This window comes from Scyliorhinus torazame, chromosome 7, assembly GCF_047496885.1.
Source record: "Scyliorhinus torazame isolate Kashiwa2021f chromosome 7, sScyTor2.1, whole genome shotgun sequence".
In the NCBI taxonomy this organism is placed as follows: Eukaryota; Metazoa; Chordata; class Chondrichthyes; order Carcharhiniformes; family Scyliorhinidae; genus Scyliorhinus; species Scyliorhinus torazame.
In genome coordinates, this window is record NC_092713.1 from 138,699,745 (window position 1) to 138,714,672 (window position 14,928).

Below are 14,928 nucleotides of genomic sequence, written 5' to 3' on the forward strand. Positions count from 1 at the left end.
CCACTAAATCATGCCGACTACCATGGAGACCTTGGTCTAGAGGTTGAGCCAGATATGTGCTCAGATGCGCGCATTATCATTATAAGGAACTAAACCCCTTAGCTCATTTGGCTGGATAGCTGGTTTGTGATGCAGAGCGAGGCAAACAGTGTGGGTACAATTCCTGTACTGGCTGAGGTTATTCATGAAGGCCCCAACTTCTCAATCTTGCCCCTTGCCTGAGGTGTGGTGATCTTCAGGTTAAATCACCACTAGTCAGCTCTCAAAGGGGGATCATCTGGGACTATGGCGACTTTACTTTTACTTATTGCTGTAGTCATGAGTGGGATCCCTCAATGGCTATTCGAGAGGGGAACAAGGTACCTTGATCTCCCCCCACCCACGCCAGGAGCCACTTGCACACAATGAGGAACATCAGCCGTGCATCCTAGGGCAATCCACTCAGGACTCTCGTGGACTGTTACCCCAGCAACTCTAGCTGCTCAGGCTGAGGAGAACTAAAGCAGGGGTCTGTCCAGGTCTTAGTCTTCTAGAGGATGCACGACAAGGTCATCACAGACATCAGGGCGTAATAATCAGCAGGCTGCCTCCACCTCTTTGAGGTTGCACCAAGATGTAGCGGTAGGGTAAAGAAAAAGAAATATTGAGAGCACAATGGTGGCACACTCACTATGGGCGTGATTTTACAGCCATGCTGCGCCCGAAAAGCAGCTCGCTGCATGCGCAGGGTGGCCGATAGAAGCCGGGGGACCCTGCCTGCGGGATCTACCCAGCTCGCAACACCTCGCGAGATCGCATTGGATCTTGCGAGACATTGCGATGTAAATCCTGCCCATAGTGGGTGGGATCGTTTTTTAGCAAATCTGCGTATTAAAGCAAGATAGCCGGTCTCACTTTAATGTGCAGACTCCCAAGGTATCCGAGGTGTGGGATCTATCTCCTTCACCTCGGAGACCTCAGGCGAGTGCTGTTCAATACTGGTCTCCACAAATGGGCCTTGTTGGGCTGTCCGAGGGGTCGGAGGACCCCAGGTGCATGCCCTTAGGGTTGCCTTGGGGACACTAGATCTTGGTACAGCATTTTTAAATGGCATTCCGGTCTCTCGCAACACTTGAGTTCTGGCGAGCGGCGCTCCTCATTGCACAAAACGGAGCTATGTGTGACCTCAGCCATGCATTTTCCACTGAGGCCCCATATTTGGGGTGGCACAGTAGCACAGTGGTTCGATTCCCGGCTTGGGTCACTGCCTGTGCGGTGTCTGCACGTGTCTGCATGGGTTTCCTCCAGGCGCTCCGGTTTCCTCCCACAAATCCCGAAAGATGTGCTGTTAGATGAATTCTGAGTTCTCCCTCTGTGTACTCGAACAGGCTCTGGTATGTGGCGACTAGGGGCTTTTCACAGTAACTTCATTGCAGTGTTAATGTAAGCCTACTTGTGACAATAAAGGTTATTATTAAATTATTTAACGTGATTGCAGTTTTATAAATTTGTGTTTCCCGATAAAAAACTTTGTTCCCATTTCGGGAAATTCCACCCTGTATATACTTTGCACATCTTTTTTTAAATACATTTAGAGCACCCAAGTATTTTTTTCCAATTAAGGGGCAACCTAGTGTGGCCAATCCACCTAACCTGCCTATCTTTGGGTTGTAGGGGTGAGGCCCACGCAGACACGGGGAGAACGTGCAAATATGTAGATATATTTTGCTTATCTGAAACTCTCATCTAGTGAATGGTCCTTCTATCTGAATCAATGCTCCAAGGTTATAAAACTGTAACAGAAACCCCCTCGCCCCGCCGCCAACCACCTCCCACAACGCCCCAGCGTATGACAGAACCTTCACAAAGTGGGTTGGGTCTGGATGGTACAGCCAGGTGTTCTGAACTTCAGGCAGATCCCTGTCAGACTGCCTCCTTAGGCATAAACTAGCCGACCGCCTCCTTAGGCATAAACTAGCCGACCTATCTCTTTTTTGCATGGAACCTTGCTTAACATTAACAACTGCCATCAATTCTTCTGTCATTACGTTTGACCAAGGGATTGATTAAGAAGGGGAAGATACAATTTGAAAGTAAACTAGCAGGGAGCATAAAAACTGACTGTTAAAGTTCCAATAAGTATGCAAAGAGAAAAACTTTAATAAAAATGAATGTAGGCCCCTTACAGTCAGAAACAGGGGAAATTCATAACAGGGAACAAAGAAATGTCTGAGGAACTAAATTCGTACTTTGCTTCTGTCTTCACAAAGGAAGACATGAATAAGGTACCGGAATTCTGAGAAGCACAAGTTTTAGTGTGGAGCTGAAGGAAATTAGTAATTAGTAAAGTAATGGCTTTGGGGAAATTAATGGGATTGAAGGTGGACAATCCTTAGGGCCTGATGTACTTCATCCCAGAGTACTTAAGGAAGTGGCCCTAAAAATAGTAGATCCATTGATGGTCTTTTTCCAAAATTCTTTGGACTCTGAATGGATCCTACAGATTGGAGGATAGCGAATGTAACCTCGGTATTCAAAAAGGGAGGTTGAGTGAAAACTGGGAATCATAGACCAGTGAGTCCAACGTCGGTAGTAGGGAAGTTGCGCGAGTTCATTATCAAGGATTACATAGCACAGCATTTGGAAAGCAGTGGTGTAATCAAACAAAGTCAGCATGAATTTATGAAAGGAAAATTATGCTTGACAAATCTACCAGAATTCCTTGAAGATGTAATTAGTAGAGTTGACATGGGGGAACCGATGGATGTAATTTATTTAGACTTTCAAAGGCTTTCGACAAGGTCTCACATAGCAGATTAATATGTAAAGGTAAAGTGCATGGGGTTGTGGGTGGTGTCTTCAGATGGATAGAAAGCTGGTTAGCAGACAGGAAGCAAAATGTTGGAATAAATGAATCTTTTTCTGATTGACAGGCAGTGACTAGTGGGGTACTGCAGGGATCTGTGCCAGGACCCCAACTGTTCACATTATATATTACTGTGATAATCTATAATCTGTGATAATCTATGATAATCTATGATATTACTGATTTGGATGGTAGAACTAAATGTATTATCACCAGATTTGCAGATGATACAAAGTTGGGTGGGAGGGTCAGCTGTGAGGACAATGCAGAGTTGCTTCAGTGGGATTTGGACAGGCTGAGTGAGTGGGCTCACGCATGGCAGATGCAGTATAATGTGGATAAGTGTGAGATTATCCACAGCAGTAGCAAAAATAGGAAGGCAGGTTATTATTTCAACGGTTCTTGGATTGAGAGAGGTGGATACTCAATGAGACCTTGGTGTCCTTGTGCATCAGTCGCTGAAAGAAAGCATGCAGGTACAGCAGACAATAAAGAAGGTAAATGGTATGTTGGCCTTCATAGCGAGAGAATTTATTTATAGGAATAGAGATGTTTTACTGCAATTATATAGGGCATTGGTGAGGCCGCATCTGGTGTATTGCGTGCAATTTTGGTGTCCTTATCTGAGGAAGGATATTATTGCTATGGAAGGAGTGCAGCAAAGTTTTCCCAGGTTGATTCCAGGGATGGCGGGACTGTCATATGAGGAGAGACTAAATCGGTTAGGATTATATTCATTGGAGTTTAGAAGAGTGAGAGGGGATCTCATAGAAACTTGTAAAATTCTAACAGAGTTATACAGGGTAAATTCAGAAAGAATGTTCCCAATGGTGCGGGTGTCCAGAACTAGGGGTCATTTTTGAGGGTAAGGGATAAACCTTTTAGGACTGATGAGGGGAGGAATTTCTTCACCCAGAGAGTGGTGAATCTGTGGAATTTGCGACCACAGAATGTAGTTGACGCCAAAATGTTGTGTAATTTCACGAAGGAATTCGATATAGCTCTTGGGGCGAAAGAGATCAAGGGATATGGGGGGAAGGCAGGATGATGCCTGCCTCGGGCTTCCCGATAGCCACGGCACCTCACTGGATCTCACCAAGTCCTGCAAGTCGTCAGGATCAGTAAGGCCTCCTTACTGGTATCTACTGGATTCCCTGGATCTACCAGCCTCCCCAGAGAGTCATCCGCAGCCGGGCCCCATTCAATACTGGTCTACACAAACATGAACCAGGTGGAACAGCACCTGGGGGGTGTCCTAGGCCATTGGAATCTCCTGGGAAGCCAAGGATAGGGCAGGGTGGTCCCCTGGCCACTCCTTGGAATGTGGGCACCGTGGCACTGCCACACTGGCACTGCCAAGGTGCCTGGGTGGCACTGCCAACCTGGCAGGTGCACTGCCAGTGTGACAGGTTGGCAGTGCATGGGTGCCAGGGGGCACTGCCGAAGGTCATGGCCCAAGGGGGACCATGCCCATGAACGGAGGGTGGAGTGGGGGTATGAAGGATGGGGTGTGCAGGGCAGGTAAGAAAGGGCCTCTGTGAGATTGGGTGGGTGAGGGGTGGGAGTTCTGGAAGGCGGTGGCCTGTAAGGAGGTGTGGGGGGCCTGTAGAAGGGGTTCCCAGGGACCCCGGTGTCCTCACATGGGGGGTTGTGGGGTAAGGCTATGTGTGTGTATGGGGCGGGTGTCTGTTGCGGGGACCTGAGATGGTGAGCAGCCACCTTTGCTCCCAGGCAATGAGCTTGGAGGGGCTGGGGTTGCTGCCCCGGTTCTCAGAGTGGGGTGGGAGAGTCCCAAGGGGGGCCAGTCTGAGTCGGGGTGGGCCGCCATTGGTCGGGGGGAGGGGGTGTGCAGATCAGGGGGGGTGGCCACCCATGGCCTGGGCTGGGGTGGGCTGTGTTGTGTTATGTACTCTGGGATAACACAGGATGCAACTGGATGCAGCTTTAACTAGCAGAGGGCAGTAGAGCGGAGCTGCTGATTGGCTGTTGCGGGGAAAAGTTGCATACATCTGGTGCGGTCACTCTAACTTGAATGTGTACCTGTGCAAGAGACCCTAGCTGTTCAAATGAAGACAAGCATCCAGCAGAGGGCAGTAAAGCAGAGCTGCTGATTGGCTGTTGCAGGGGAGATTTGCATATGTCCGGTGCGGTCACTCTAACTTGAAGGTGGTTTGTGGAGGAACTGTTGCCAAGTGACACTTAAACCCGAAACACTTCTTCAGTGTTTCCCTCCCTACCCCCTCCTCTAACCCAAAAAACAAACAATCGCTGTAAAGATCAAGAAGAAGGCTCGAGGGCAGGTAGAAGTAGAAAGAAGTTGAACCGTGATGTCACAGCCTGCAGGTAAGGAATTGGCTGGTGACTGGTAAGTAGTTTTTCTTTTATTTTCCCTCGGGTGTTATCGTGTGGGGCGCAGAGGTTGCTGAGTGAGTGCTTGCTGAGAAGGGGAGTGAATAACAGGTAAGCTCTTTCCTTCTTTTTCTTTTTTTATCTAGAGGGGATGGCAGAGAAGGTAGTGCAATGTTCCTCCTGCAGAATGTTTGAGGTGACGGACGCCATCAGTGTCCCTGCTAATTTCATCTGTGGGAAGTGGAAGTCGAAACCGCATTAGGGATCTGGAGCTGGAGCTGGATGAACTTCGGATCATTCGGAAGGCAGAGGTGGCCATAGATAGAAGCTTCAGGGATGTAGTTACTCGGAAGAAGAAAGATAGATGGGTGACGGTGAGAGGGGCTGGGAGGAAGCAGTCAGTACAGGGATCCCCTGTGGTCATTCCCCTTAGTAACACGTATACCGCTTTTGATACTGTTGGGGGGGGGGGGGACTTACCAGGGGTAAGCCATGGGGTACAGGTCTCTGCCACAGAGTCTGTCCCTGTTGCTCAGAAGGGAAGGGGGGAGAGGAGCAGAGCATTAGTCATTGGAGACTCCATAGTTAGGGGAATAGATAGGAGATTCTGTGGGAACGAGAGAGACTCGCGGTTGGTGTGTTGCCTCCCAGGTGCCAGGATCCGTGATGTCTCGGATCATGTTTTCAGGATCCTTAAGGGGGAGGGGGAGCAGCCCCAAGTCGTGGTCCACGTAGGTACCAACGACATAGGTGGGAAAAGGGATAGGGATGTAAGGCAGGAATTCAGGGAGCTAGGGTGGAAACTTAGATCTAGGACAAAGAGAGTTATTATCTCTGGGTTGTTACCCGTGCCACGTGCTAGCGAGACGAGGAATAGGGAGAGAGAGGAGTTGAACACGTGGCTACAGGGATGGTGCAGGAGGGAGGGTTTCAGATTTCTGGATAATTGGGGCTCATTCTGGGGTCGGTGGGACCTCTACAAACGGGATGGTCCACACCTGGACCAGAGGGGTACCAATATCCTGGGGGGGAAATTTGCTAATGCTCTTCGGGAGGGTTTAAACTAGTTCAGCAGGGGCTTGGGAACCTGAATTGTAGCTCCAGTATTCAGGAGGTTGAGAGTAGTGAGGTCATGAGTAAGGTTTCAAAGTTGCAGGAGTGTACTGGCAGGCAGGAAGGTGGTTTAAAGTGTGTCTTCTTCAATGCCAGGAGCATACGGAATAAGGTGGGTGAACTTGCGACATGGATTGGTACATGGGACTTCGATGTTGTGGCCATTTCGGAGACATGGATAGAGCAGGGACAGGAATGGTTGTTGCAGGTGCCGGGGTTTAGATATTTCAGTAAGTTCAGGGAAGGTAGTAAAAGAGGGGGAGGGGTGACATTGTTAGTCAAAGACAGTGTTACGGTGGCAGAAAGGACGTTTGATGAGGACTCGTCTACTGAGGTAGTATGGGCTGAGGTTAGAAACAGGAAAGGCGAGGTCACCCTGTTAGGGGTTTTCTATAGGCCTCCGAAAAGTTCCAGAGATGTAGAGGAAAGGATTGCAAAGATGCTTCTGGATAGGAGCGAAAGCAACAGGGTAGTTGTTATGGGGGACTTTAACTTTCCAAATATTGACTGGAAACGCTATAGTTCGAGTACTTTAGATGGGTCCGTTTTTGTCCAATGTGTGCCGGAGGGTTTCCTGACACAGTATGTAGATAGGCCAACGAGAGGCGAGGCCATTTTGGATTTGGTACTGGGTAATGAACCAGGGCAGGTGTTAGATTTGGAGGTAGGTGAGCACTTTGGTGATAGTGACCACAATTTGATTACATTTACTTTAGTGATGGAAAGGGATAGGTATATACCGCAGGGCAAGAGTTATATCTGGGGGAAAGGCAATTATGATGCGATGAGGCAAAACTTAGGATGCATCGGATGGAGAGGTAAACTGCAGGGGATGGGCACAATGGAAATGTGGAGCTTGTTCAAGGAACAGCTACTGCATGTCCTTGATAAGTATGTACCTGTCAGGCAGGGAGGAAGTGGTCGAGCAAGGGAACCGTGGTTTACTAAAGCAGTCGAAACACTTGTCAAGAGGAAGAAGGAGGCTTATGTAAAGATGATGCATGAAGGTTCAGTTAGGGCACTCGAGAGTTACAAATTAGCTAGGAAGGACCTAAAAAGAAAGCTAAGAAGAGCCAGGAGGGGACATGAGAAGTCTTTGGCAGGTAGGATCAAGAATAACCCTAAAGCTTTCTATGGATATGTCAAGAATAAAAGAATGACTAGGGTAAGAGTAGGGCCAGTCAAGGACAGTAGCGAGAAGTTGTGCATGGAGTCCGAGGAGATAGGAGAGGTGCTAAATGAATATTTTTTGTCAGTATTCATACAGGAAAAAGATAGTGTCGTCGAGGAGAATACTGAGATTCAGGCTACTAGACTAGAAGGGCTTGAGGTTCATAAAGAGGAGGTGTTAGCAATTCTGGAAAGTGTGAAAATAGATAAGTCCCCTGGGCCGGATGGGATTTATCCTAGGATTCTCTGGGAAGCTAGGGAGGAGATTGCTGAGCCTTTGGCTTTGATCTTTAAGTCACCTTTGTCTACAGGAATAGTGCCAGAAGACTGGAGGATAGCAAATGTTGTCCCCTTGTTCAAGAAGGGAAGTAGAGACAACCCCGGTAACTGTAGACCAGTGAGCCTTACTTCTGTTGTGGGCAAAATCTTGGAAAGGTTTATAAGAGATAGGATGTATAATCATCTGGAAAGGAATAATTTGATTAGATAGTCAACACGGTTTTGTGAAGGGTAGGTCATGCCTCACAAACCTTATTGAGTTCTTTGAGAAGGTGACCAAACAGGTGGATGAGGGTAAAGCAGTTGATGTGGTGTATATGGATTTCAGTAAAGCGTTTGATAAGGTTCCCTACGGTAGGCTACTGCAGAAAATACGGAGGCATGGGATTCAGGGTGATTTAGCAGTTTGGATCAGAAATTGGCTAGCTGGAAGAAGACAAAGGATGGTGGTTGATGGGAAATGTTCAGACTGGAGTCCAGTTACTAGTGGTATACCACAAGGATCTGTTTTGGGGCCACTGCTGTTTGTAATTTTTATAAATGACCTGGAGGAGGGCATAGAAGAATGGGTGAGTAAATTTGCAGATGACACTAAAGTCGGTGGAGTTGTGGACAGTGCGGAAGGATGTTACAAGTTACAGAGAGACATAGATAAGCTGCAGGGCTGGGCTGAGAGGTGGCAAATGGAGTTTAATGCCGAAAAGTGTGAGGTAATTCATTTTGGAAGGAATAACAGGAAGAAAGAGTACTGGGCTAATGGTAAGATTCTTGGTAGTGTGGATGAGCAGAGAGATCTCGCTGTCCATGTACATAGATCCCTGAAAGTTGCCACCCAGGTTGAGAGGGTTGTTAAGAAGGCGTATGGTGTGTTAGCTTTTATTGGTAGAGGGACTGAGTTTCGGAGCCATGAGGTCATGTTGCAGCTGTACAAAACTCTGGTGCGGCCGCATTTGGAGTATTGCGTGCAATTCTGGTCGCCGCATTATAGGAAGGATGTGGAAGCATTGGAAAGGGTGCAGAGGAGATTTACCAGAATGTTGTCTGGTATGGAGGGAAGATCTTATGAGGAAAGGCTGTGGGACATGAGGCTGTTTTCGTTAGAGAGAAGAAGGTTAAGCGGTGACTTAATTGAGGCATACAAGATGATCAGAGGATTGGATAGGGTGGACAGTGAGAGCCTTTTTCCTCGGATGGTGATGTCTAGCACCAGGGGACATAGCTTTAAATTGAGGGGAGATAGATATAGGACAGATGTCAGAGGTAGGTTCTTTACTCAGAGAGTAGTAAGGGCGTGGAATGCCCTGCCTGCAACAGTAGTGGACTCGCCAACACTAAGGGCATTCAAATGGTCATTGGATAGACATATGGATGATAAGGGAATAGTGTAGATGTGCTTTAGAGTGGTTTCACAGGTCGGCACAACATCGAGGGCCGAAGGGCCTGTACTGCGCTGTAATGTTCTATGTTCTAAAGATACTCCAGACCTTGGAAGTTAGTTCAATCTGATTTATTGAACCAGTAGCACAGTTAGCACAGTTCTACTCTCTGCTAACTTAAATGTGGTTACTCTGTCTGACTGAACCAGACTAGCTCTTAGCCACGTGCTGGAGGTGTGATACTGTAAATACACCCTGACTCACTCTGTAGATGTTCATCAGAGGAAAGAGGCAGAGTGTGAGTGCCTCGTGCCTTTTATAGTGAGATACCACCTCTGAGTGTCCTGCCTGCTCATTGGTCATGTCCTGTTCTCTGTGTTCATTAGCTGCCTGTCTGTGCCTGTCTGTATATCATTATCTGCATGTCTGCATATCATGACAGGCTGTGCTGTGCTTGGGAGGAGGAAATGGGTGTCTCAGCCATGGCACTCCCTGGATAGTGCGGTCCTGTTCCGGGAGGAAACCCCAGCCCCTACCTGTCTGCCTCACCAACCACCCATAACTCACACTGATGGGGAGGCCTCTGGCCGCTGAAAGCTACTGATGATTGGGAATTGGCAGTCGTAGTTCCGTGAGCACTTCACAGCTCCCAAGTGGATCCTCGTGGGTAGGCGTGCCATGTAGCATGTGGGAGCTATTGCCTAGCATCCCAATCAGACCGTGATGCCTGGACACTGTGCCTGAACACCGCGGGAAGGAATACCACACACGCAGCATCCAACATCCGAAAGCCATGAGGATGGGACACAGCTCCGGGAGCATCTCCGCGACCAAAAGGTGGGTGTGTGCACCAGGGAGGGGACCTGTGCCCATAATGTTCTGTGCAGGTGTCGGTGGTGCAGGGTGCGACATACGGCATGGCAAGGGAGATCGGGGAACAATGGAGGGACTGCAGGGTCTTGGGGCGGAAGACACCGTTGGTTGGCAGCACGGTAACACGGTGGTTAGCTTAGTTGCTTGACAGCTCCAGGGTCCCAGGTTCGATTCCCGGCTTGCGTCACTGTCTGTGTGGAGTCTGCACATTCTCCCTGTGTCTGCGTGGGTTTCCTCCGGGTGCTCCGGTTTCCTCCCGCAAGTCCCGAAAGACATGCTCCTCGGTGAATTGGCTATGCTAAATTGCCATTAGTGTCCAAAAAAGGTTAGCTGGGGTTACGGGGATAGGGTGGAGGTGTGGGGATAGGATGGAGGTATGGGCTTAGATAGGGTGCTCTTTCCAAGTGTTGGTGCAGACTGTACTGTGCTGTACAGTTCTATGATCTATGATCTAAATGGCCTCCTTCTGCACTGTAAACTCTATGATTATATATTTCTCACCCTCTCCAATTCCTTACAGATATTACACGGTATGGATAATATCTTGGACCCCTGGAAGATGCTCTAGTGGTGCTGCTGGCAGTTCAGATGGCCAGACGCTGGAGGAGGCACTGGCAGTAGCATCGATGGAGTTTTGAGGTGGCAGCCCATATGACCCGACACACTCCTTACGAACCAGGCCACCCAACAGGCCAGGGAGGGACCCAGAAAAGCAGGCCTGCAACAGCCCAAAGAGTTCAATGTTGCTGGCCTTTTGAACAGATGACGGACAGCGTGTGCTGCGGGCGGCTCTGTCTCAACAAGGGGACGGTGCAGCATCTCTGCCATGTCCTTGTGGACTTGGCACCAAGTGAAAGAGGAGGATACCCACTCCCGGTGACCATCCAGGTCACCGTAGCCCAGAACCTTTACGCCTCAGGATCATTTCAGGGCTCGGGTGGCAGGCATCCAGGACCTCCGTGTCCACGGAGATGGGGCATGGGATTGATGCTCGGTCCAAGAACAGGTCAGGGGTGTTATCTTGGTTAAGGTGAACAATTTTTATTAATTGACAAATGTGTCCCAACTGACCCAAACCCCCAATGGCTCCAACCCCTCCCCCCACCAAACAAAACACCCAACTTCCCCTTAACTCTGCACCCCCCGCCCCCCATCCCCCGGTGCTTTCACAGTGATCCTTGACCTACTTGGCCTTCCGTGCTCTACTGCTGCATCTCGGTGTAGCCCAGGATGCACATCAGAGGTGGAGGCAGCCTACTGCCTACCACGTCCTGTGCCCTGGCGGGCGTCCTCTGGGATTCCTTGGCTGGAGGGCCCCGGAGCACTTATCGGCAGCACATGCTCAGTGGCTCCCCAATTTCTGCAGCACAGTGTCGATGCCTTCTGCGATGCTCCTCAGTGACTGGGACGTGCTCTGCAGCGCCTCGACAATGGCCACCTGCGACTGGGACATGTCCCCCAGTGACTGGGATATGTTCTGCAGAGCCTCGGATATGCCACATGGGACTTGGACATGCTCCGCAGTGCCTCATCAAGTTCCACCTGGTACTGGGTCGTGTCCACCAGTGACTGGGACATGCTGTTGAGGCGCTGAGCCATGGATTTCATTGACTGAGCCCAGCTCGGACTCCTCCACTCATGCTGCCGACATCATGCACCAGGCTCTACACTGTGATCTCCACCCTAGCTATATTGACTGGAGTGCCTCGTAAAGCGAATGCCATCTCCTGCGCCTGAGCCTCTGAGATTCCTCCAAACAGCTATGGACCTGCTGGAGGATCGCTGACACCCCCTTCTGAATTTCATGGCTGCATCAGAGTGTCTGCATCATCTCCGGTAATCCTAGTCCAGAGGCTCGGCATCTGACTGGGACCCAGCTTGATCCTGGAATCCAGCAGACCTCCGATTGCTGTCTCCACCTGATGTGGATTTGCAACTGTGTGGAGCCCACCATTGTCCACCGAGGTGCGTGTCTCTGCGCTGGTGGAGGGTGGGGATGACAGCCGTGACGCTTCGACGGTGGCATCCTCGGAGCTCTCCTCTGAGGTGTTCTCATGGGAGGCAGGCTGGAACACTCTGGATGGAGATCCTGCGGATGAAGAACCTGCTGGAGCATGGACATGTGGTCAGTGAGAGAGAGTCTGTATGGCATTAACAACTCACGTGTGTCAGGTCATCTGTGTTGGGAACGCAACTTTTTTTGGGGAAAAGTATGGGGAGTAAGGGGTTGGCGTGGGCGACACTGCTGGACATGCGTGGGCCGGAGCACAGAACGGGGCGGGGCAGTGCCAGGTGCATACATGAGGTGGGGGGGGGCGTTGGGGGTTCGGTGCCAACTCAGTCATGCGGCCCGTTGAAGGTCGTTCATCTTCTTACGGGAGTGGGTGCTGGTCATCCTGGTCACACTCCCTTACTGATGGCCGCTGCCACTTCCTCCCAGGTGGTACTGCCGGCCCTGTGAATGACACTCCATGAACCATGGGGGAACAGGGCATCCCGTCTGACCTTCACCGTGTCCAGTAATCTGTCCAGGTTGGCATCCCCGACTTGTGGGGTTGGTCTTCTCGGCGGCATGGCTGTGGGCTGAGTGGGGTTGACTGTGTGGGATCGGTTTAAGTGCTATTCTTCCTTGCTAGTGGGGAGCTGAAGTGCAAGTCCGGCAAATCGACCGGCAAGACCATCATTTGTGCCATGGATCCCATGGGGCCTCGTTAAATGGACCAATGAATGTTTTATAGTGGTGGCAGCCTCGTTGGGCCGAGCGTCGTGATTCACGGCAGTTCCCTCTCGCTAACACACTTGGAAATCTTTTTGTTAAATCGCACCCTAGGTGCTGTTTTATAGCGCTGGATAACCTGCCGGCAGTCAGCGGGAATAGCCCAGCAAAGTCCGCCACACATGGCACTTAGAAGCCTTTCCGTTAAATCACACCCATTATTTATAGTGTGCAAGTTTCCTGCCACGTTTCCTGCATTACAACAGTGACTACTGCTACAAGTGTGAGGTTTTATAAGAAGGTTATGTATTAGATTGACTCTTAATTCAAGGTAAAAATGCAACTGTGCAGGGGAACATGTGATCTACTTGTTCTGCACGGCGATAAGTCTATGTGACCTCAGTGCCAAGGTGATCAGGTACCCAGGTCAAGTTCAGTTGAAACTCAAGTGGCAACTTTGACACCTCAATACAAAGGCAGGGACATTTGGCTTGGCTTTATGCAAACTTGTCCTTTGACAGTCAGATTCAGAAGCCCTGAACAAAGAGAGTGAGAGAGCCAGAGATAACAGCGGCTGTTTGGACATCAGGCTAACGGCTATTCTCTTTTAGCTACCATGCAGCAGGTTGGTGGGATGCCGTTCTCTCGTTGAAGAATTGGAACCTGCAGACGTTTAAGGACATTGGAAGATTTGTCCTGAAGTGGCCAGAAGAAAGAATTGCTGGAGTGAACCTTTCTGCAGGAAATTGGTTCAGGGTTTCTCAGAAGACAGAGGGAAATGACTTTCAATGGACATCAGGGCTCAGTAAAATGGGGAGAAATGAGCCTGTTGGGTGCTGAGAGTAACTTTGGACTGGATCCTGTAAAGGCTACGGGCGGGATTTTCTGACCCTCCCTCCCCCCCCTCCTCCATGTCGTGATTTTCAGCAGCAGAGGCAGCCCGCCATTGGCCAGCAGCAGGATCTTTCAGTCCTGCTTTTGTCAATGGGGTTTCCCGTGTTCAGACCCTCTGCCGGCAGGGGCTTGCCGTTGGTGGGACCAGACAATCCAGGCAGTGGAATGGCCAGAATATCTTGCCCTTGGGGTAGGATTTTCTGGTCCCACTGAAGGTGACACCCCCCCCCCCCCCACCCTGTGGCGGCTCCCTGGCGGCAGGATGGGCGAACCACGCAAAACACCGTAGAAATTAGCAGGGCCGGAAGATCCCACCAGAGGTGAATGCTGAGCCACCTCCACCACCAGGAAACATGCATAGGGGAGTGGTAGGCGTCGGAACATCTGACCCTCCAATTTTGCGAAGAGTAGAGTGTACTGTACAAATGCAGCATAGGGGCTTTTAGTCATGTTCGCAAGTTAAAGACGAGGATATATTTTCTGCAGTTTAGTGTATAACTTGCCTACAAAATAATGTTTAGTTAATGCTGCTTTTAGTGTGTTTGTTACAGTAAAATTCTTAAAATGTGTAAAATTGTCATGTGATCCTTTGAGTCGGTCACTGGGTAACCAAACTTCTTTTTAAAAATGATTGGCCTTTGTGGCGATCCTAAAAGTACTTCAATGCTGTAATGGACTTTGTGGTGCAATATGAAGGTGCTATATAAATGCAAGCCTTTCTTTTAAAGGTCAAGGATGTTTGTCCTCTTGACTGAGATGAAACGTGAAATGCGACCTGCCTTTGTGGTTTGGTGTGGCTTCCATCCAGTTGTGTGTGTGTGGTATTCATTTGGTCATACATTTGCAAGAAGTAGGATCTGTATAAAACAATTAGCTGAAAATACTTGATGTAGAAACTTATTGAAGGTAATCTCCTATGCTCATTGGAAAGTTGCATGAGTCATTAATTGATGCAACTTGGAAAAGGATACTTTGTGTTTCCCAGAACCATCAGCAAGGCTATTATCTTTTTAATTGAGCTTATTTTCAGTTATTGTCAGAAAACCAATTGCACTTTGCGGAGAAATGTTTTCCATAGATTATGGAAACTTCCATTGTCCGCCCAAGGAGTCAAACAGGGCCTTGCTTTAACATCTCCGCCAAAGGAAGAACATCCAATGGCACAGCGTTCCCTCAGCATACACTGAAGCGTCAGCCTAGGCTCAGCACTCAAATATTTGGCACGGGGTTTGTATCCCCTGCCTGAGTTCTACTATTGATCTAAGGCTAACGTCTGAAATTAACTGTTGAAAAAGAATCAGTTCTGACAAATT